Raw genomic sequence first — 19514 nt, forward strand, 5'->3', positions numbered from 1 at the left:
CTTATGAGATTAGCACACAGAGTTTGGAGCAAGGCCTGTTAAATGTTTCTGCAGGAGTCTTCTCCAAATACTTAATCTCACTTTGTTACAAGGATTGTCTCAGTATTAATAGTGTTAGTCTGCTGTAAGTCTGAATAGCAGCCAGGCACTCTGAGAGTCTAAAGAATTAAGAACATAACAGTGTAATCCTGCATGGGTGGGACGTTGGCAATCTTGGTGGGAACGTTTCTGGTAGGTTCTTTGGGAAGGGTTGTCGCTTTCAGAAAGAAACTTGTGGTGAGATGGAAGGCATTGCTATGACTGTGGTGTAGCTCGTGGCAGCACTGTGCAACACTGCTGTTTTCAGGCCTGAGACATTGGCTGGAATTTTCAGAATCCCAAGGGACTGGTGGTGCCATCGGTGGGTTTTTGGCCTAATTCTCTAATGCATGGTGTAGAATACTGGAGTTCACTCCCAGACTGGATGAGACAGAACAGGGCTTGCAGATACTCTTCCTGCTTTTATGCAACACAAGGCATGATAGGCAGCTCTCCTTTTCTCTTAATTGGTCCCTCTTACCCTTACCTGAAATTAAGGGTAAAGGGGAAGATTTCTCCAGAGGTGGTGGTAGTAGGGCAGCCATGGGAAACACACTTTTAGTGAATCAGATAATGTAAATTTTGGCAGTGTAGGCTTTATCTACAGAAGTAAATGTTTCAACTTTCTTGGTCCTGTGAACACCTTCAGTTTCTGGGGATTTTTTTGCATCACATTTTCTCAGGCCCCTTGTATTGGTAGAACCAACCAGACGGTGTTTGAGAGTGCTCATTTCGTAGGTCTGTGTTTAAGTATTTCTTTCATACAGGAAGGAAATACAGGTTTGCTTTCCCTACCCAGAAATCATACAGTCTCTCAGGATTTAATCTATGCTCCTCCTCAGTATGACAAACTGACCCCAGAAGAATAAATTTGAGGAGTCTAAACAGCACAAAGATGCACCCAATTCAAGAATAGCAATGTGTCTGGAGCACATTGCAATTCTTCATAGAGATCTCTTCTACATGGAAGGTGGGAATTTTTACTTAGTGCACAAGTTAGTTTTTAAAAAACATAACAGCTATGATAAAATAAACAGCAATCTGTTTTCCTTTCCTGATGAAGGTAATTAAGGATGAATCTTGCTTCCTTAAAATAGATGGGGATAGAATCCGTAGACTGTCCCACAGTCTGTTAACTTGGGATTTTGGGACCTAGCTGGAAACCTTGTCTGGGAAAGATTTTTGCAGCAAATATTCAATTCCACTTAAGCATGGCAAAATAAACAAGCACCTAACTTGTCCTTGCAAGTGTGAACTTATGGTGAGGTAAAGAATTGATATCCAAAACTTGTAAAATTTATTTTTGTGCATATTTGAGCACATTGTGGTATGTGCTAACAGTTCCTGTCTTTCCACTGTTTACATTGATGTGGTTTATAAATGGCTGGGGAGGCGGGAGGCGTTGGGCACAGGTGGAACTATCTTACAGCACAGCAAATGCAGTTCTGTATGTACAGAATTATCCACCTGTATTTGCTATTTTTTCTCACTGGAATTTGCCCTATATTATTTAGCAACTTTCTTTCTCTAGGATAAATGCTTGGTAGTGAAAAAATAAAAACAAACTGAACCAAAGAAACAACATTTTAAAACATCTTTTTTGAACTGTAATCTACAGGAATTAAGTGACTCTGCTTTTTGCTCATGAAGTACTTACTGCCCTCTTTCTCTCCTTTTTGACTATAACCATTTTACTGACAGTGCAGGAGGCCACTCAGTAATGTTGCCATCCTGTCTTTCAAGAGATCCAATCCTATCATTAGAAAATCTGCTCTGTTGTGCTCACAGAACATGACACTTTCAGGGTATTGCAGTAAGATGGATGGTGCTGGTCCATGAATTTTGAATAATGAGTATGTCTAGGAGAGCTTACAGTTCCTAACCTGTGAACAGAGTAGAAGAGGTTATGTATAACTGTTTTATTTTTAGCAGCAGGGTATAATTTTGAGAGAGATGATACCTTGTCTCTTGTTTTGATCTGCAAGTTTTGCTCTTCCAGTCCTCTCCTTCTACCAGAAAGTAATTCCTTTCCATTATGCTGAAGGGAGAGAAGCAAAAGGCTCCTTAGGTGCTTATGACTGAGGCAGGGTGTTGAGGAGGATGCTGACAGGAGAGCCAGTAGTGTGGTAAATGCACTTCTCATAGCTCAGGGGAGATAAGAATGATTTTTCCTTTTTGAAGTTTTGTTATTTCTAACCTCCCTTCCTTCCCAGTGCTGGACTGCCACTTGAAGAACAGCAACAAAGCACTTCCCTCTCTTTCTCTCTTGATCTGATGTGTATTTTAATGGCCTCATTCATCCAAGAAGGAGCCAGTGGACAGTGTACTTCATACTGTTCATAGCTCATTTCTGGTTTTTGCATGGCATTACTGAGCTTCTAATGGCAAATATATGTTTCAGTGCAGTTTTTGCCTTTGTTTGCCACACGTTTTGCTCAGCATCCTGTGGCTCATTTGCTAACTTTGACAGATGCAAAATCTGTGTGGTACCTTTCTGTGATGACAGACTGTAAGAGCCAGGAAATGTTGTAAGTATATTTTCCAACCAGACAGTAAAAACAAGGAGAAGAATCATACTTTCAGGCTTTACTGGGCTCATTGTAAGCTGTTATGATCTTCTGGCAAGATAAACCACATAAGAAGCTTCTCAGTAATAGCTCTTGGACAACTCATCAGCCAAATGGATAATAATGATCTTTTTTACAGGGACATTGAGAGTAAGTTAAATTTTTAAGATGCATCGAAGGATAATATTGCTTTTACTTTGATGGGAAATACAGTGGGAGCAAGAAGAGGGAAATAGATGGAGAAGATGAATGGGGGGAAATTTAAAGAAGTGATAGAAGATCAGTATGCATAGTCTCATTTTTTTCATTAAAAAAGCTATTGAAAGTCATCCTTGATCGTGAGATAAATTACTATGCAGATTTCAGAACCTGGACCTCAGTGTCATGTACCATAGCTATTTTATAAGCAGGAAACAAGAGCTAACATTGAGAGTTCTGAACATTCTTCAAGATAATAATATCAAGTGTTTGCTAAAAAATATCTCTAGTGTAGTGCAGAGCTAAAATGTTTGAAGGAAAAGAGTGATCAACAACTTTTATTAGCTTCTAGCAGAAATTATCTTTTATAAATTAAAAACTTTGATAACTTCAGCTCTATGTAGATTTAAAATGTTAGATGGTAATAGACCTATCTCTGCTAGCTCACTCAAGATCACAGAAACTCAGAATATTCTGAGTCAGAAGGGGCCCATGAGGATCATCAAATGATCATAGAATGGTGCCTGCACTGGGAGTGACACCCTGGGCCTGAAAACATTGTACAAATGCTTCTTGAGCCCTGTCAGCCTTGGTGCTGTGACCTGTGGAGGTCCCTGTGGAGCCTGTTCCAGTGCCCAACCTCTGGATGAAGAACCTTCTCCTGATACCAAAACTAAATCTTCTCTGACACAACTCAGGCCATTCCCTCAGCTCCTGTCACTGGTTACCACAGAGTAGAGATCAGTTTCTGTCCCTCTTCTTTCTGTCATGAAGTTGTAACTGCAATGAGGTCTCAGCTCAGTCTTTTCTTCTCCAGGCTGAAGAGACCGAGTGACCTCAGCCATTCCTCATTTCAGCTTCCCCTCAAGGCCCTTCATCTTCATAGCCCTCTTTTGGGATCAGAGCCTGATACGAAGTCCAGACTCCACCTTTTATTTCTCTGGTGCACCACTGTTCCCTGGCAGTCTCCGCCAGCTTCACTTAGATTGTTCTTTCTCAGCCCACTCCAGTGCCCCACTGCAGGAGCTCAGTGAACAAGTGAGGTTCCCAGAATCACCTCAGTTCTTAGCATTAGGCAAGTGGTTTCCTAGGAAGCAAAAGATACCACTGATTCCATAGAAAACTGCAGCCATTGTTTCCAGGGAAACTCCTAGTCTCTGAACTTACTGTGAGATATTTGGGGTTTTTACTTGTTTGGTTTTGGTTGGTTAGTTTCTTTAAGCCACTGCAGTATCAGTGGGACCACTTGCTGCTTAGCTTGCCATTTACCATTAATAATTTGGGGGTCATGTTTTGTTTGTCTTCACTGTTTAATCAAGTAGAAGGATCTGGATACCTGAATAACTTCTGGATAGCTAAAGACCTGAAATGAAATGGTTGAGTATTCTTAGCCCAAAGGAGGGCTGAGAGTGAGATATCTAGGTTTCCTGAACATACCAAAGGTAAAGATGTGGAGAAGGAAGAGCCATGTAAACTTTGTCCCAAGACAAATAATTTATGTCAGGAAATGACCAAAAGCTATACAGGTTTAAGGAAAATATTTTAATACAGTTTTTTACTCTTTAGAAATTGTTTGAAGCTGGCTTGATAATTATTTTTCATTTCATGTAAGGACATGATGTATTTATTTCATAGATTTTTTTTTTGAAGAGGAGGGCTGATTTTTGGTTTTATCCTGTTTGATGCTATGTTCTTCTTTCTGAAAATAATTTCTTTCTGAACCTACCTGGATTTGAGCATCTTGAGTGTAAAAACTTGGTTTGAAAGTTTGGGCCTAATAGCTGCAGCTTAACAAGAGAGTGTGAGGGGGTGTGTGTGTGAGAGTGAGTGTGAGTGTGAGAGTGTGTGTGTGTGTGTGTGTGTGCTGGTGAGAGGGATGAGTACAGACAACACAGGTGTAACAGGTTTCTTAGTAAAAGCAATTCCATTACTTTCCATTAGCCAGGGCTGTGTAACATTTCATTGTGACTCTCTCTCAGAATCTGTGCTGATCCATCAGCCTCACTTACTCCAGCTCCTGTTGCTAGTGTGCAAAGTGGTCCCTTTTCTTCACCAGGAGATGGCTGCTAGGAGTCTAGGCCAAGGGTGGGCCTGGAGCAACCCAGAGGTGTTTGTTTTTCAGAGGTGTTGGTACTTTCCTGTTAACTGTGGGATATTGCTGCTGTGCCTGTTCTGGTTCAGAACCTGGAGCTGCAGATCTGAAGCAGGAGTTCCTTGCTTGCAGAGAGCCAGAGTGTCCAGGCCTGCTCACAACAGGGGCTTTGCTGCCAGTGAAGTTTACTGCAGATGAAGACAAAGTATTTGAACTGTTTTAGTTAGTTTTAATTCATGTTCAATGATTCACACAGAGAGGCAGCCTCTTTTTTTGGTGAAATGATCCTGTAATTACATACATAGTATGAATTACATTACACCATAGCTAGATTTATGGCCTTAAAATAAAAGGAATTTGTTTTCATCCTGCAAGAAATTTTCTTTTAAAGGCTTACCCTTTTGACACCTTTTTAGGTTTCTGTATGGTTCTGATTCTGTCCAATACCTTTTAATAAAGAAAGCTTGACGTTTTTCTGCAGGAGAATAGCTGTCAAATGTCTTGTAAAGCTCTTGCTGCACACAAATGGACACACAGGGGGATCTTTTAGATGTTTTGCTGTTATCTTTTTCAGGAAGAAATGGGAGAAGAGCATTTGATTTCTCCTGTGCCTTTACCTGAGTTTGCCATGATTGGCCAAATTGCAGAACCTCTGTTTCAGCCAGGCATTTCCTCTCTATGTATTTAGAAATTCCTTTAAATGCATGAAATCATCTCTGCAGGATGAAATCTTCTTTGCATAGTCTTCTCTGGTGGATGATTTTTCATTTGTCAGCAGCTTCATTTTTTTAAATGAAATTTTATCCCAAACTGTCAAGGTTTTATCTGCAGCTGTGAAGGGATAACAGATCCTGTCAGCCGCTGCTTTTCTGTGGCGTGGCTCCAGCAACCATCTGTTACCTTTCTGCTGCTGCATGATTTACACACCAGAATCTCCCCTACTAAAAAAAACCACAAAGAAACAAAACAAAACACAAAAACAAAACTGTAGAGAAGTGTTGCACAAAAGCTTTGTTTGAAGTATGTAATATTATATTTCAGATTTCAGTTAATGTGAGTGGCCAGTTCTTGGGTCAGGTAAGAGACACCTTAGAGCAATTTGGCTATGCTTCACAGGAGGAAGGGGCTGCTTTTGCACAGGGGGAAATGGCCTGCATGAAATTTTCTCATTCAAAAGTGTGTGTGCATGACTTTCACAGAGAAATTCAGGAGAAATGCACACTGAACACCTCTCCACCTTTTTCTTTCCAGTTATGAATTTGAGCTGATCAATTTTCAAGTCAGCTGAGTGGAAATACTTTCATTGAGAAGCCTGTTTATCACCTCCTATATGCTTGTAATCATTTCAGTTGTACACATGGGTGCAGTGAAACTGAGCCTAATAGTTTCTAATCCACAGTAGGTTTATTACTAAGCCAGATTTGCCTCATAGTAATAATGCAGACAGCCTCTCAGAATAACTTAATAACTGCAGTGTGAATGCAGAAGCCTTATTCCTGTTTCATTTCATATTCACCGACATAAAACTATCTGATACCAAATTTACATTGTCTTTGCTCTTGTTCTAAAATAAAATCAGATTTTGGTTTAGATTTTATTATTTATTAATATTAAACATGACTAAGTTTCATTCTGTTTCAGTGTTTGTATTGTGGACTTTTTTTGTTAATTATTTTTTGTAGTTAGCACTGAGAGTGGGGTAGGAGTCATTAGCTTCTCAGCTGTTTTCCAAGAACATGTGATGAGAAACAGTGTACACTTCATTGCTAAAAAGAAAAAAAAAAGGTGTTTTGGATGGGTAAAGGGGAGAGCTGATGGAGCTGTTTTCCTTCAAAAGAGTTTGTCGGGAAAAAAAAAATGCATCAATCTCACTAAAATTTATTTCAGAGCATTATTTATTTATTTTGCCTCTCTACAATTAAGAATAGAATTAATGGCAGAGAAATGATAGAGCTGGTAGGTGACTGCTGAGACATGCAGAATAGTGAAGTTAGCCTACTAGACTTGTGTTGAGAACTTCAGCATAGCCTGAAGGATCATTAAATGCACCAAGTTTCTTTTCAGAAACATTTTAAAGAAAAACTATTTATGAGCTCACATCTCTAACATTTTAAACTTCTTTGGAAAATGCAATTCTCTGCATGTGGTGTTGATTTAGTTCCTTGCTGTTGCAGGCTTCTTGGGAAAGCTAAACTTATGGTGCTCCCAGTTGTGCTGAATGTAAGAAATATAAGCTAAATCCTCCAGTCTTTTCAAAGAAGAAATTTCATTTAGTTTGTGACATGACTTTGAATGGAGTAAGTGCAACAATTCAAAGAAACTTCTGTTCTACTGGAATGTTGACCCTGAGTTTTGATCATCAGTGGTTAAGAGGCAATCTTTTAGTTTTTGATTTTAAAAAAAGAGTACAAGAGGATAAAACTGTTATGTGACATTTTGTTAGATTATGTGACATTTTGTTAGAATACAGTGTAAACTAGTGGGGTTTGAGAATTTGGTGATAATAGTTTGAAGTTCAGCATTTGTTCACAGTACAAGCAGAGTCATGAGTTTTATTGGTGTATAATTCTCCATTTCATTAATCTTGTATGTGGGGGAGAAAATGTTTAAAAGGCATTGTTGTCAAGTTCACTAAATATGTGCAATGAGAAATATGTGGAGAAAACATTTTCATCCTGTTTCCTTTAAAATGGTCTTCTAGTTTCCCTGTACCTCTCTTGTGTGCAACAGCTGAGTCTCAGCAAGTTCACAGCAGCTAGAGGCAGTTCAGGGATGGGGGTTTTTTCATACTTTCAGATGAATAAAGCTGCTTGATTTCAACAAGAAAACAACATTTCTTGGATATTAACTGTCTAATGACTTATCACTCAAATTGTAAGATGTTAGTGTAACAAGAGAAGAATTTCTTGCTGTCAGCATCTCTCTGAAGTTTCAGTTGGGATGTCATGCATCCCACTTAAAAAAATTTAAACTTCTGGAGAGACATGTTTTAGATTTTCTTGTAAGACCTAAAGATCAAACTTTCAGTGGTAAAAAAGTAAACCAAATAAACTTTTAATAGAGCAAGTAAGATTTTCATATACTGGAGTTTGGTTTTGTTCAGAAAATTCAGAAAAATGTAATGCTCTTTTGAAATAAAAGCCAGGAAAAAAGAAAAAAAGCTAAAATTAATAAATGTAGCTTTTATGTTTTCTGGGAGTTTAAAGACTGATTGGGTGTTTAGAAAGTTCAGAGGGAAGAGAGATGGCTGCCTTTACATGAGTGTTGTAATATTTTAAAAAATACAATCTCTGCCTTTGTTTCTTTTACCTTGGGGAAAGAACATTTTGGCAAAGAAGATTTTCTTCCTCATTCTCCCCACACACATGTAAAATTTAGGCTTTGTAATACTGAATTCTCTTAGGATCCCATTGTAAAGGAGACTAGTGTGAAGATTTATTTATCTCTCTCAATATGAGCCTGTGATAGTGATGCAGCTCTCTTGAGAAGATGCAAGTTGGAATGGAGGCTGTGAAAAGTGCCTGGAGAATTACTGGCCAGCATCCCCTTCTAATATGCAAACCAAAAGTAAAAAATAGGGGTTGATGCCACTGTTTCTGCACATCTTGCTAGCATTTAAATGGTCCAGTGGTTTCATTTTGCTGTACATGTTCAGTTCCAAAAAGCTCATGTTCAATTTGAAATGAGATGTGAAAAGCTGGATGGATGAAGAACAAGAGAAAGAAAGGCAGGATTAAAAACAAGAATATTTAAATTGTTAAGTTATGCCAGGGATTAAGAATCAGTAGCTTCTTTCTGGACAGGTCTGCTATGAAGGCCTATAAGAAGGATGCAGTGTGAAAATTGCAAAAATATTTTTGGAAAATGTGGGCAAACACATGCTCAAGGTTGTTGTTAAAGGAACTTTTCAAAGACTGCAGTGAAGGGCAGAACTCTGAAGGACCTTGGACATCTAAGAAAAGTATGTGGAAAATGTACCCAACTGTATTCAACAGTCTTGTGATACCATCTTGTAAAAATCAAAATTGCTTTGAAAGCTTGATTGCTGGAATGAAAAACCCATATCTTTGAAGTAGAGTAGCAATTTAACTGCATGACTATTAAGTCTGGTTAAGTAACTTGGAAAAAAAAATCTGTTTCCTGTACTACTCCACACGTGGCATTTGCTATTCTTAGCTTATTATATAAACATGTATTTTTGTGTATTTATGTAGTATTAAGTAGGGCTTTTAGCTTGAGCTTGTGCTGGCCATGGAATGTTGTGAAAAGAGAAAGCACAGAGCACAGGATTTTTAGCAAGGACAGGACAGTGGAAGGCCTCCTGTGGAAACTTCAGTCTTTCTGTATATAGAATAAATACAATTTATATATTTACAATTTATATGCATATGTAGAAACCATAATCCATGTTTGTCTGGCTTGAATCTGTATGCTGACAGCGTATGTGTGTAGGTGAGGAGATGGAGCACAGGAGCAGGGTGTGATTTTTATTGAAAGACATGTGAGATTACTTTGGTTTATAAGAAACAGGATCAGAACAGCGTGAGTGGAATCTCCTTGGCTGCTGCTGAAATTCCTTGTGTAAATCAAACTGAAAGAGAGTACATGTAGCTTAGATATTAGGAAGAAATTACTCATTGTGAGGGTGGTGAGGCACTGGAACAGGTTGCCAGGAGAAGCTGGGGATGCCCCAGCCCTGAAAGTGTTCAAGGCTTGATGGGATGGGGCTTTGAGCAATGTGGTGTAGTGAAATGTCACAGCCCGTGGTCATGGGGGAGTGGAACTGGGAGATGTGTTCCAACCCAAACCATTCAGTGAGGCTGTGATCTTGGGAAATGCTGATAAGCACTTGGCCTGATGTAGGCTTCAGCCTCTCCAGCCCTCTTCACAAAGAAACCTCAGGTTCAAGTGACATGATGTGTCCTGTGTTACCTTCAGAAAAGACACATGTTCATTGTGTCCTCTGCTTAAGGCAGAGTCATTCCCCATATCCTTTATGGTCTTCCTGCTGGTCTCTCCAAAGTATCTCCTCTGTTGTCTGAAATTACAAGCTCAGGAGGTGCAAATTGTACATATGCAAATTCAGTTGCAGCAGCTAGTTTTATTTATGCCATTGGGATTTCCTTGATTATAAAGTGGAAACTGCAGTATCATTTTATTTCAGGTATTTGTGATGGTTTTCACTGACAGCTCAAGGAACAGTCATGGTCATTTTCAGTGTTTAAGTTACAGGCAAGTTGCAGAAGACTCTCTTTTATTTCCGTGTACAGATACAGAGTTAATATGGATGTTCTGTCAAAAAGAAATGAAAATAATCTGAGTATTCAAAAAAGATAAATATATTGCCTGGGTTTCACATTAATGAGTTGCTGTATCTTAAAACTTTACCTTGGATAGTAACACACATCCAGTTCATTAGTTAACCAGGCTGACACATGCTGCACCAAATTACATCGACAGGCATATTATATGGAGAACCAAAATATGTGACAAGGTAGTGTAATCCTGAAGTGACAAGAGTTCTGACTTGGTTTGCATCAGCTGGCATGTCTAGGAAAGGCTGGTGTCTTACTAGGAGTGTGATATTTGGAAGCTCTCCCCCAGTAGAACCAATCTGTGAGACTGAAGTTCTCTGTCTTTGTTTCATGGCTAAGTTTATGATGGAAAGAAGCTTTCCAATTCAAAAAAGGTAAAGGAATAAGTAGGATTTGTTGAAGTCCTAGCTAATTTGCCTGATAGGAGATGTTGCTCTTCCTAGAAGATGCATCACTGGGACCTGGATTTGCCTAAACTTTAAAGAGTACTAGTACTATTTAAGGGCATTAGTTATAGAGTAATAATAATATTCATATTAAATAAGTATATTTATTTATTGCATATTTCACATCTATGTGACCAAACTCTGTGTTGTAAAAAGACAAATTTGCCATTTTGGGCAACAAAGTTGTTTGTTTTCAAATGAGATTTAATTATTGGCTGATGTGGTACTGTTTATTTCTTTGTTTGTTTGCTTTTTATTAAAAATTTTGTAAGAACTTTTATCCCTGAATAGTGTTTTAATTTTAATTTTTAGACTCAAAATTGCATTTGCTGAGGACCTGTAAAATAATTTAAGAGGATTGTATGTTGCATTTAATAAGATGATGCTTCCTTCTTTTGGGTAGGAAGCAGATTCTCTATGTGCTTAAAAGAGATTTATGTTTTATAGCCTATTGCATAAGACTGGTCTCCATGGTACCTCAAGAAATTAGGGAATGTAATAAATTGTCTGTGGGTTTTTTTTTTTTTTTGGTTTTTTGTTCAGTTTTTTTTTGTATCACTGGGGAATCTCAGAAACATTGCAAGAATGCAAATCTAGTAGGAGTCAAGTGAAAATTCCCCCTCCTGTGTTACCTTCACTTCCAAACCAAAGACTTGAGTCTCTGAAGTTTAAAATAGGTACTTTCTTCCTTTCCTGTTCTCTTATTTGACACTTCAACTAGACAGAGCTGAGTGATTTTTCAACAAGTAGCTAAAAATATGTAGGAGAGTGGCAGATATAAAACTAGAATGAATTTAAATGGTCAGAAGATTGACATGAATGTGTTTCTTCTAAATTTGTCAAAGGGTGAAGCAGAAAAACTTTTTAAGACCTACAGTAAAGTAGATTTTCTTGTGAACTCCAAGAGCTATATCCTAGTTGCGAATTTGTTGCCTGCTTATTTTCATCCTAGGAGGCATTTCTGGCTCCTGGGCTTCCGAACCTTCAAATTAGAAGTATGACGTGTAAGACATCATTCAGGATTTCCTCTCTTAATGTTTGTGGGAACTGTAGCGTGCATGTGTCCTGTCAAATAACACTCCCTTGGAATGGCACTTGGTCTCTTCCTTTAGTTCTCTTTTTTTAAATAATTTTCAGAGCCTCTAATGATGTGCTGTGTGCCAGGCTGTGCGGCCATCTCACCTCATGTGGGTTTTCACTCTAAAGTGGTCCCTGATGCAAGTGGGAATTCTATTTCATACACACACCTTTTTTTTTTTCTCCTCACGGAGCAGGATGCTGGCCAGTTTTTTATTGGGCTAACTAACTTCTCTGCTGAAAGAGGAAGAATTCAGAGCAGAATTTTATTACAGTTACAGAAAGTGTTGTGAGTGGCTGAGAGAGTGAAGCTGAGTTCTTATTTGTTTACATGCTAGGAAGGGTAGATGAGACAGTGTGGTGATACTTCAGCTGTGAAGTGTAAGACTTTGTTGCCTCATCATTCAGAATAGCTCATAGGGCAAATTACAGCTTAAATTTGGTGGTGGAGGAGACACATACTCACTGAGGGGCTTATTCCTTGCTGTATTGTACACAATATGCTTAGGCTATATCAATTTGACTCATTATTGTTTAGTATTTGGATTGTCATTATTGGCAGTTCACCAGCTGGTGTGTCTGATGTTTTTGGGAACAGGTCTAATAAGCACAACCATGTTGGTTGCAGTTGGTAGAAGAAGCTCTGAGGGTTGATAGAAAGCTGCTGCTGAGAAATTATATATTAATGAGTTAGTGGTAGGAGCCTTTTGTGTATATCAGACTTCCAGAAACAACACTGGAAACCAGGTCTGGATTTCATTTTTCAAAGTTTACTGGACTTGTATTGTATAATTTAAAAACTTATCCTCTTGGTTTTCAAGCTAGTTGGAGGCACATAGAGGAGGGTGTCTTTTTGCCTTCCTCCATGGCCTTGTCTCCTCCACAAGCTGTAGTTAGACTGCAGCAGTGCAGTTTATGGTATGCCATATGGAATGCCATTTGAGGGGGGAAGCAAGGATCAAGAATCTTCTGTCATGGATAGCTAATGAATATTTTCAGAATTAAGACTGGCCTGAAAGCTGTGACTTGTTGCAGTTACTTGCAGGGTATATCAATGGCCTCAGTAATTCTGCAGCAAGGAAACAAGAACGAGGAATGAAGTCTGCCTTTCCCCACAAAAAAGACCGAGAGGTCTGAGGGTTCTTGTTCCAACAGATTAGTAAAGTTGAAGATGATATGAACGTGCGAAGTACTAAAATATGGCATTACTAAATGTTTGCTGGTTTAAAATTATTTTAATGTTTTTTTAAGGGAATTGTCTTTGTGCCTTCATTCTGAATTTACAAAACAGTTTAAATATTCTAAATTATTTCAGACAAAAAGCAATTTTTTCTGTATTTTGGCTTTTTATTTTTATATAGTTGAAGAAGCATATAGATGCCTTCAGAAAGGAAAGTGCCTTTCTTGAACTTTTTATTGATAAAGGAGGCATAAAATTATGTTTCAGTCTTTGCATTCTAAGATACAAAGTTATGCTTTCAAATACATGAATTAAGTTTTTGTTAGAATTTCAGTGCAGGGAGTATCAGGAGTATCTGGAGTATAAAATACTGAGAGGAGGAAATTTTTCAATGCACTCACATCAAACAGCTTTCTTAATTTTATTTACGAAATTTACCTTTTTTTGTTTGGACACTTGGTCTTAACTAATCTCTAACAGAAGGTATCGTATCTGATTCACAATAAATGTTCTAAAATATACTCTTTGCAACCTCTCTTGAAGCTCTAAGTGTTGAAGGTGATGCCTTGTCTCTAAGGGTGCATGTACAGTACTGTTAGTTTGACACAGGCAGAATAAATAAAGTATTGTGAACCTGAGCCAGGCAGCCTGGGTGCTGATAACAATGTGCAGAACCGAGATCGCTTTGCGAAGCAATCCAAGAAATGAGGCTGTCAGGGGCTATCTCAGTGGGAAGGTGAGGCAGCTATAACTGAAAGATAGTTTGAATTGTCAGCATAAACTCTGTCTAGCTTGTATATACACTGAAATTACTGAATTATCCAACAAAAATTTTCACAGGTTGTCAAGAAAATCTGTTTGTTGATGTGAGCGAAAGATACCCGTCTCTGGGACTTCCAGAGGACGGTATTTGAATGCATGACAATGTTTACAGAGTACATTATTTCTAGCTTGGGTGGGTTCTGAGTCTGCAAATTTTACCCTCCTTACTGTCCACTGTCATCTTCAGGAGAAGGCAAGTTGTCCTAAGGGAGGTGATACATGTGTAGCTGCTTGTGTATCACAGAAACAGGCTTAATCTCTTAAAGTCCAGTAAAAGGTGTGAGGGATAGTAGTTACAGAGAAGGAAAAGTGGAAATAGAAAAGGCATGTGACATCCCTTATCTTTCATTTACACTGTCTAGTACAGAACTCAGCCTGTGTCATGTCACAGGGTGGCTGTTACAGTGCCTGTGCAGCTCCAGCAATATTGGTCCAGTTTGGCTTGTGGAAACAATGTCATACTATGTCATAGTTGTTGTTCAGGTATTTTCCTGTTTCAGTCTTACCCATGAAGCAGAATGCTGCTTTTCTCAGTTATGAACACTAATTTTGGGCACAGATTCTGTTTTTGTTTTGCACTACTTTGAGAGAAGTCAGGTTTTTTAAATGATCCCTTTCATGTGTTCTTGGTATTTGTTCTACAGTCATGTATGTAAAGCTGTGATTCACATTTATTGTATTGCTACCAGTTGCTTCGGGCCCAGAGTATTTACCTACTCTCCTTAATCCCTTTATCTGCTAATTGAAATAATCCTTGGAAATTTCTTGAGGTACTCTTATCCTAATTCATTCTAACAGGTAGTAAGTAATATTATTTCATACTTCTGGTTCATGTATAGAACTTTACTGGAGCGTAAAGGGAGAACTCATCCTGTAGTTGTGTAGGTAGTGTTTAGAGAGGTGGCATAATGGGTTGACCTGGAGTATTTTGTTTGGGGTTTATTTTCAATGGCTGAACATACCTTCTTAAAGTTTTTTTCTTAGGGGATTTTGATGTTTGTTTGGGTTTTTGGAGTTTTTTAGATTACTTGACAGAGTTTGATTATCAGCTGAGTCTGCTTTGCTTTATGGTAACTGAATACTTGCTTTATGTCTCCATAAAGGTTTGGCAGTAAGAATGCCATCTTTTTTACAAATGAGTTGTGAGTCGCCTTCCAAATTATAGTTGCATTGTTCAGCCATGTGTGATTATAGGATCATCTGGTGAAAAGGCAACTGCAGTGTATATGAAATCTTGTTGCTCAGCTTCCACAAAAACCCTCTTGGGCTCATTATATACCTCTCATTCTGGCCAGAGGTTAAATATAGGCATGCAGATACTGTATTACTACTAAAAAAAAAATTAAACATAAGAAAGCTGAACACAGTGATTTGAATTTAAAAGGAAATAAAAACAAACCACAACCTAAACTAGCAGTTTTAGTTGTTTTCCTTTTTTTACATGCTTGAGAACATTTTCTGTTCAGCAGGGGAATAGCATCTCATTTGAAAAGCAGACATCACGACACACACAGATTTGTCATATAGCACATTGGAAATTATCCATGAGAGCTGTACTGTGCTAATTTTTACTGCTGGCCATATCTCTCCATACATTAAAAAAAGATTAACTAGACTTGAGATGAAAAAAAGTGTTTCCATACTTTTTCAGATGCATAATTGACTTCATATTATTAAACTGGAAATCCTCTGGGATGCTGGAGCTTATCTTGAATAACAGCTCCTTGGTGGCCATCTGGGCTTTTAGATGATAAAACAATGTACTTATTTTTCTTAACACTGTGATATTCCAGAGTACAGTGCAAGATCTGTATTAAAATCAACTTCCCTCGGGGGGGCTTCCCCATCATGTTTTTTTACACCCTCCTACTACAATATTTTTTTGTGCTCTGCTTACAGACTTCACTTACTTAAAATCCAAGAGGGAGACAGCTTGTGTGGATTCTGAGCATTTCTTACCTTATATAGGTTAAAGTAGTTTATAAACTTCAAAAACATCAGTTATTTTTATCACACTGTACAACCTGGAAGGTGGTTTTTAGATTGATATTGCTCATGAAGCTTGTTAGCTATGAGACCTCCTCTTTTCTTATTACAAGATGTTGCTAGAAAATCCTTTTAAAGTTTCTTCGGTTTTTCTAATCTGTTGTTTTTTTCTAGACTGCCAGTCTGGTTTTTTCTGGTCTGCCTATTTCATCATTCAGTAGCAATGAAAACAATACTCTTTAGGCCAAACATTCTTGAGGGTGTTTCTATCTCTAATATTGTAACTATCCTTTAGTTAGATTGTGCCAGGTAAAATATAAGACTAGAATACTTTGTTCAAAGTCCAAAACACTCCTTATTCTAGGGAGTTCAGCTGCAGCCAGGAATGCACTAAAGAAAAAAGTCTGGTCAGGAAATGCTGGATGGTGCAACTTGTTGAAGTCTAGGATTGTTACATGCTATTACAAATGAAGAAAAATGAAAGAAATTAGTGCTTCAAAGCGTTTTCTTTGTGTCTGTTGTTTCTTTCAGTTCAGGGAAATAGAGATAGTTGTGGTAGGTACACAGCTTTTATACAAAGGCAGATGCTTCTGTACTTTGGTAGGTGAGGGAAGGAAGGATATTCCTGTTTAAAAAGGATATTATGTAGCAATACAGGAGATGAGCCTGTCCTTGCAGGCTGATAGTGTGTCTGAAACAAGGTCACATCATCAGCTACCTCAAGGTGGCTAAATGCCCTCTTAACTTAAGAGATAACTGTTCTTCAAAGGAGACTCCTCAATGGAGGTGTGTTAGCTGATTTTCTGCTCTGAAGTCACCATGCTTTTTTATTTATTAATACCACTGGAAGGGACATATATGTATTTTTCCCCTCCTCTCAAATTCCTGTTGACTTTGATATGAGATTTTAAATGAGGTCTGTACACTCACAACATTATCGCAGAGCAAGCAATGAAACTTCAGAATTGTGATTCTAAGCTGGCTCAAAGGGCTTTTGAGTCCTGTATCCCCTCTGACAGAGGCCAGCACCCAGGGAAGAGGACAGAACAAGCCTGCTGTCATTATACAAAATGTTTTTGCATCCATGTTGTGTTCAAGGAGTGTTTCAACTCACATGCACCTTCTTTGAAGATCTCTTGGGAAACTTGCATTTGATATTTTAGTTAGATGTCTTTCAGTTCTTGTACTGAACACAGCTTTTAAAAGGAGATCCATATTCCTCTTCTCCATGGCAATCATGATTGTGTAGATCTCTACCACATGTCCTGTAACTCATTTGTTTTATAGGTTGAAGCATTCTCTGTATATTTAGAAGTATATATTATTGAAGCTGCTAATTAACTGTTAGGGTTCCCTTACTGTCTTCTCCATTTTCATTAAGATTTGCCTAATTCTTTTTGCAAGAGGGAGGCTACAACCAGGCATTAAAGGTTTGTACCACAGATATGCAAGTAAAGATAACGACAATGGTGCCTTTGTCTTACATTGTTTTTCTGATCACATATTGATTTCACAGATGTTTCACAGTATGAAGCTGATGCTTTCCTCGATCTGTTATAATCCAAGATTTTTTCATTTTTGAAAAACAGTGCACTCTTTGGCTTCTTCACAAGCTTCCAGTGGCTCATGTGGTTGCATGTGCTCATTATTTCAGTTTTGAAAAATAGTTTCTGAAAAATTGGCCAGGTTTTTACAGGTCTGTGGTTCCCTAAATATTCCCTGCAGCTTTCTTCTTTTTCAATTAGCATTCCTCTATCTGCCCCCCTCCCCCCCATTACTTAATACACATGTAATTTTAAGCAGGAGTTTGCACAGTTTAGCTAGAGGAGCTAGAGGTTCTCCTATTTCATTCTTGCATTTCTTTCACTGTGCATGCCATCACAGAATAGTTGAGTTGGAAGGGACCTTTACAGGCCATCTAATCTACCTCCCCTGCAATGGGCAGGGATCTTCAACTAGACCAGGTGGCTCAGAGTCCCATCCAACCTGACCTTGAATGTTTCCAGAGATGGGGCATCTACCTGGGCAGCCAGTTCAGTGTTTCATCATCCTCATCTGGAAGACATCTAAAAAACATCTTCCTTTGATCTTGTCTCAGACTACCCTCCTTCAGTTTAAAACAATTCCCCTTGTTCTGTTGCTGCTAAAAACTTTGTCCCTGGCTTTCTGAGACACTCACTTTAAGTAGTGAAAGACCACAATAAGAGGACCTCAACTCCAGCTCTCTCAGCATTTCCACGTAGGAGAAGTGATCCAGTCCTCTAATCATTTCTGTGCCCCTTGTCTGGAGTCACTCCAACAGTTCCATGTGCTTTCTGTCCTCTGGGACCCCAGAGCTGGATGCAGTACTGCAGATGGTGTCTCACCAGAGCAGAGCAGAGAATCACTGAGGCTGATTGAAGGACATCCTATACCTGAAGGCCAGTAGTAGGTGAAATATCCTGGGACCTGTCCTGCTTAATTTCTTTATCAATAACTGGTGAGAAATAATAGAGAACACTGTATTCAAATTTCTAGATGACACCAGATTAGGGTGACCAGTTGATATCCTTGAGGACAAGGCCACCATCCAGAGAGACCTAGAGAGGCTGTGGAAATGGGTTAGCAGAGGAACCTTAGGAAATTTCAGGTGGACAGGTGCCAAGTCCTGCATCTGACAAGGAATAAGGCCATGCAGTGACTCAGGCTGGTTGGGAGCAGCTTTGCAGCAAGGGCCATGGCACCTTGGCAGGCACAAGCTGGGCAGAGCCAGCACTGTGTCCTGACTTCAGGGACAGCCTGCTGCACCCTGGGCTGTGTCAAGAGGGGCACAGCCAGGACAGCAGGGGAAGAATGATCTGTCTCTGGCTCGTGCTTGCTGAGTCACGTGTAAGTTACTGTGCACAGTTCCCCCGCCTGATACAGGAGAGATGTCAGCAAACCAAAGCAGTTCCTGTGAAGGGAACCCCAAAGATGAGCAGGGAGCTAGATGTAAGTCCCACGAGGAGATCCTCAGAGAATGGAGCTTATGGAGAAGACTTTGGTGGTGTCTTTTCTGGTGCCTAGTAGGATGTTACTGAGAAGTGTTTTCACCATATTGTGTGGTAGAAGGACAGGAGGGGAGGGCAAGTGTTGAAACAGGAGAGGTGTAGACCTCATATAGAAAACCTTTATTACCACATGGAGGCTCAAACTGGGAAGAGGTTGCTCTCAGAGATGCTCTGGTTTTTATCCTTGAGATTTTCAGGACATGAAACCTGACAAGTTTAAACCCTGGGCAATCTGAAGCTTACCCTGCTCTGAACAGGAGGTGAGAGGAGGTGATCTTTGGTTGTCACTTCCAACCTAAACTTTCTGAGTTTGTTCACAAGCTCATCCAAGAATGACCATTAATTCTTACCAGCTGTTTGACTGGACCTTCAGAAAAAAATTACAAGTTTGTTTGTTTGTTTGTTTTAATGTATGTGTGTGTATATGCATACACATACATATGTACATGAAGAATTTGAGATGAATTAATGATTTTTTAGAATTTAGGAGTGAAAGTAATGTGGATGATGTGAAATAAACCAGTTTGTTGTGGCTATTGCAATCTGTTGCTAAAGAGTGGTTACTACTTACTGTTCATGACCAAAGGTGTCTTTGCTGTATTCTGTATTGTTACGTGGAGTACTCAAAGGCAGGGGTAGATTTTCTTAAAAAGAAGAACAAGATAGAAAGCTTGGGAGGAACAAGCTGTGGGCAAATGTACCAAGAGCTCACTTTGAACATCAG

At 38.9% G+C, this 19514-nt stretch overlaps 1 protein-coding gene across 4 annotated transcripts in view; it reads left to right on the forward strand.

Annotated features, from left to right (window-relative positions):
• The window catches only part of CTNND2 (catenin delta 2), a 641466-nt gene that overhangs the window by 420121 nt on the left and 201831 nt on the right, over window positions 1-19514 (forward strand). The window lies entirely within an intron of this gene.

The sequence above is a fragment of the Zonotrichia leucophrys genome, chromosome 2, assembly GCF_028769735.1.
Source record: "Zonotrichia leucophrys gambelii isolate GWCS_2022_RI chromosome 2, RI_Zleu_2.0, whole genome shotgun sequence".
Taxonomy (NCBI): Eukaryota; Metazoa; Chordata; class Aves; order Passeriformes; family Passerellidae; genus Zonotrichia; species Zonotrichia leucophrys.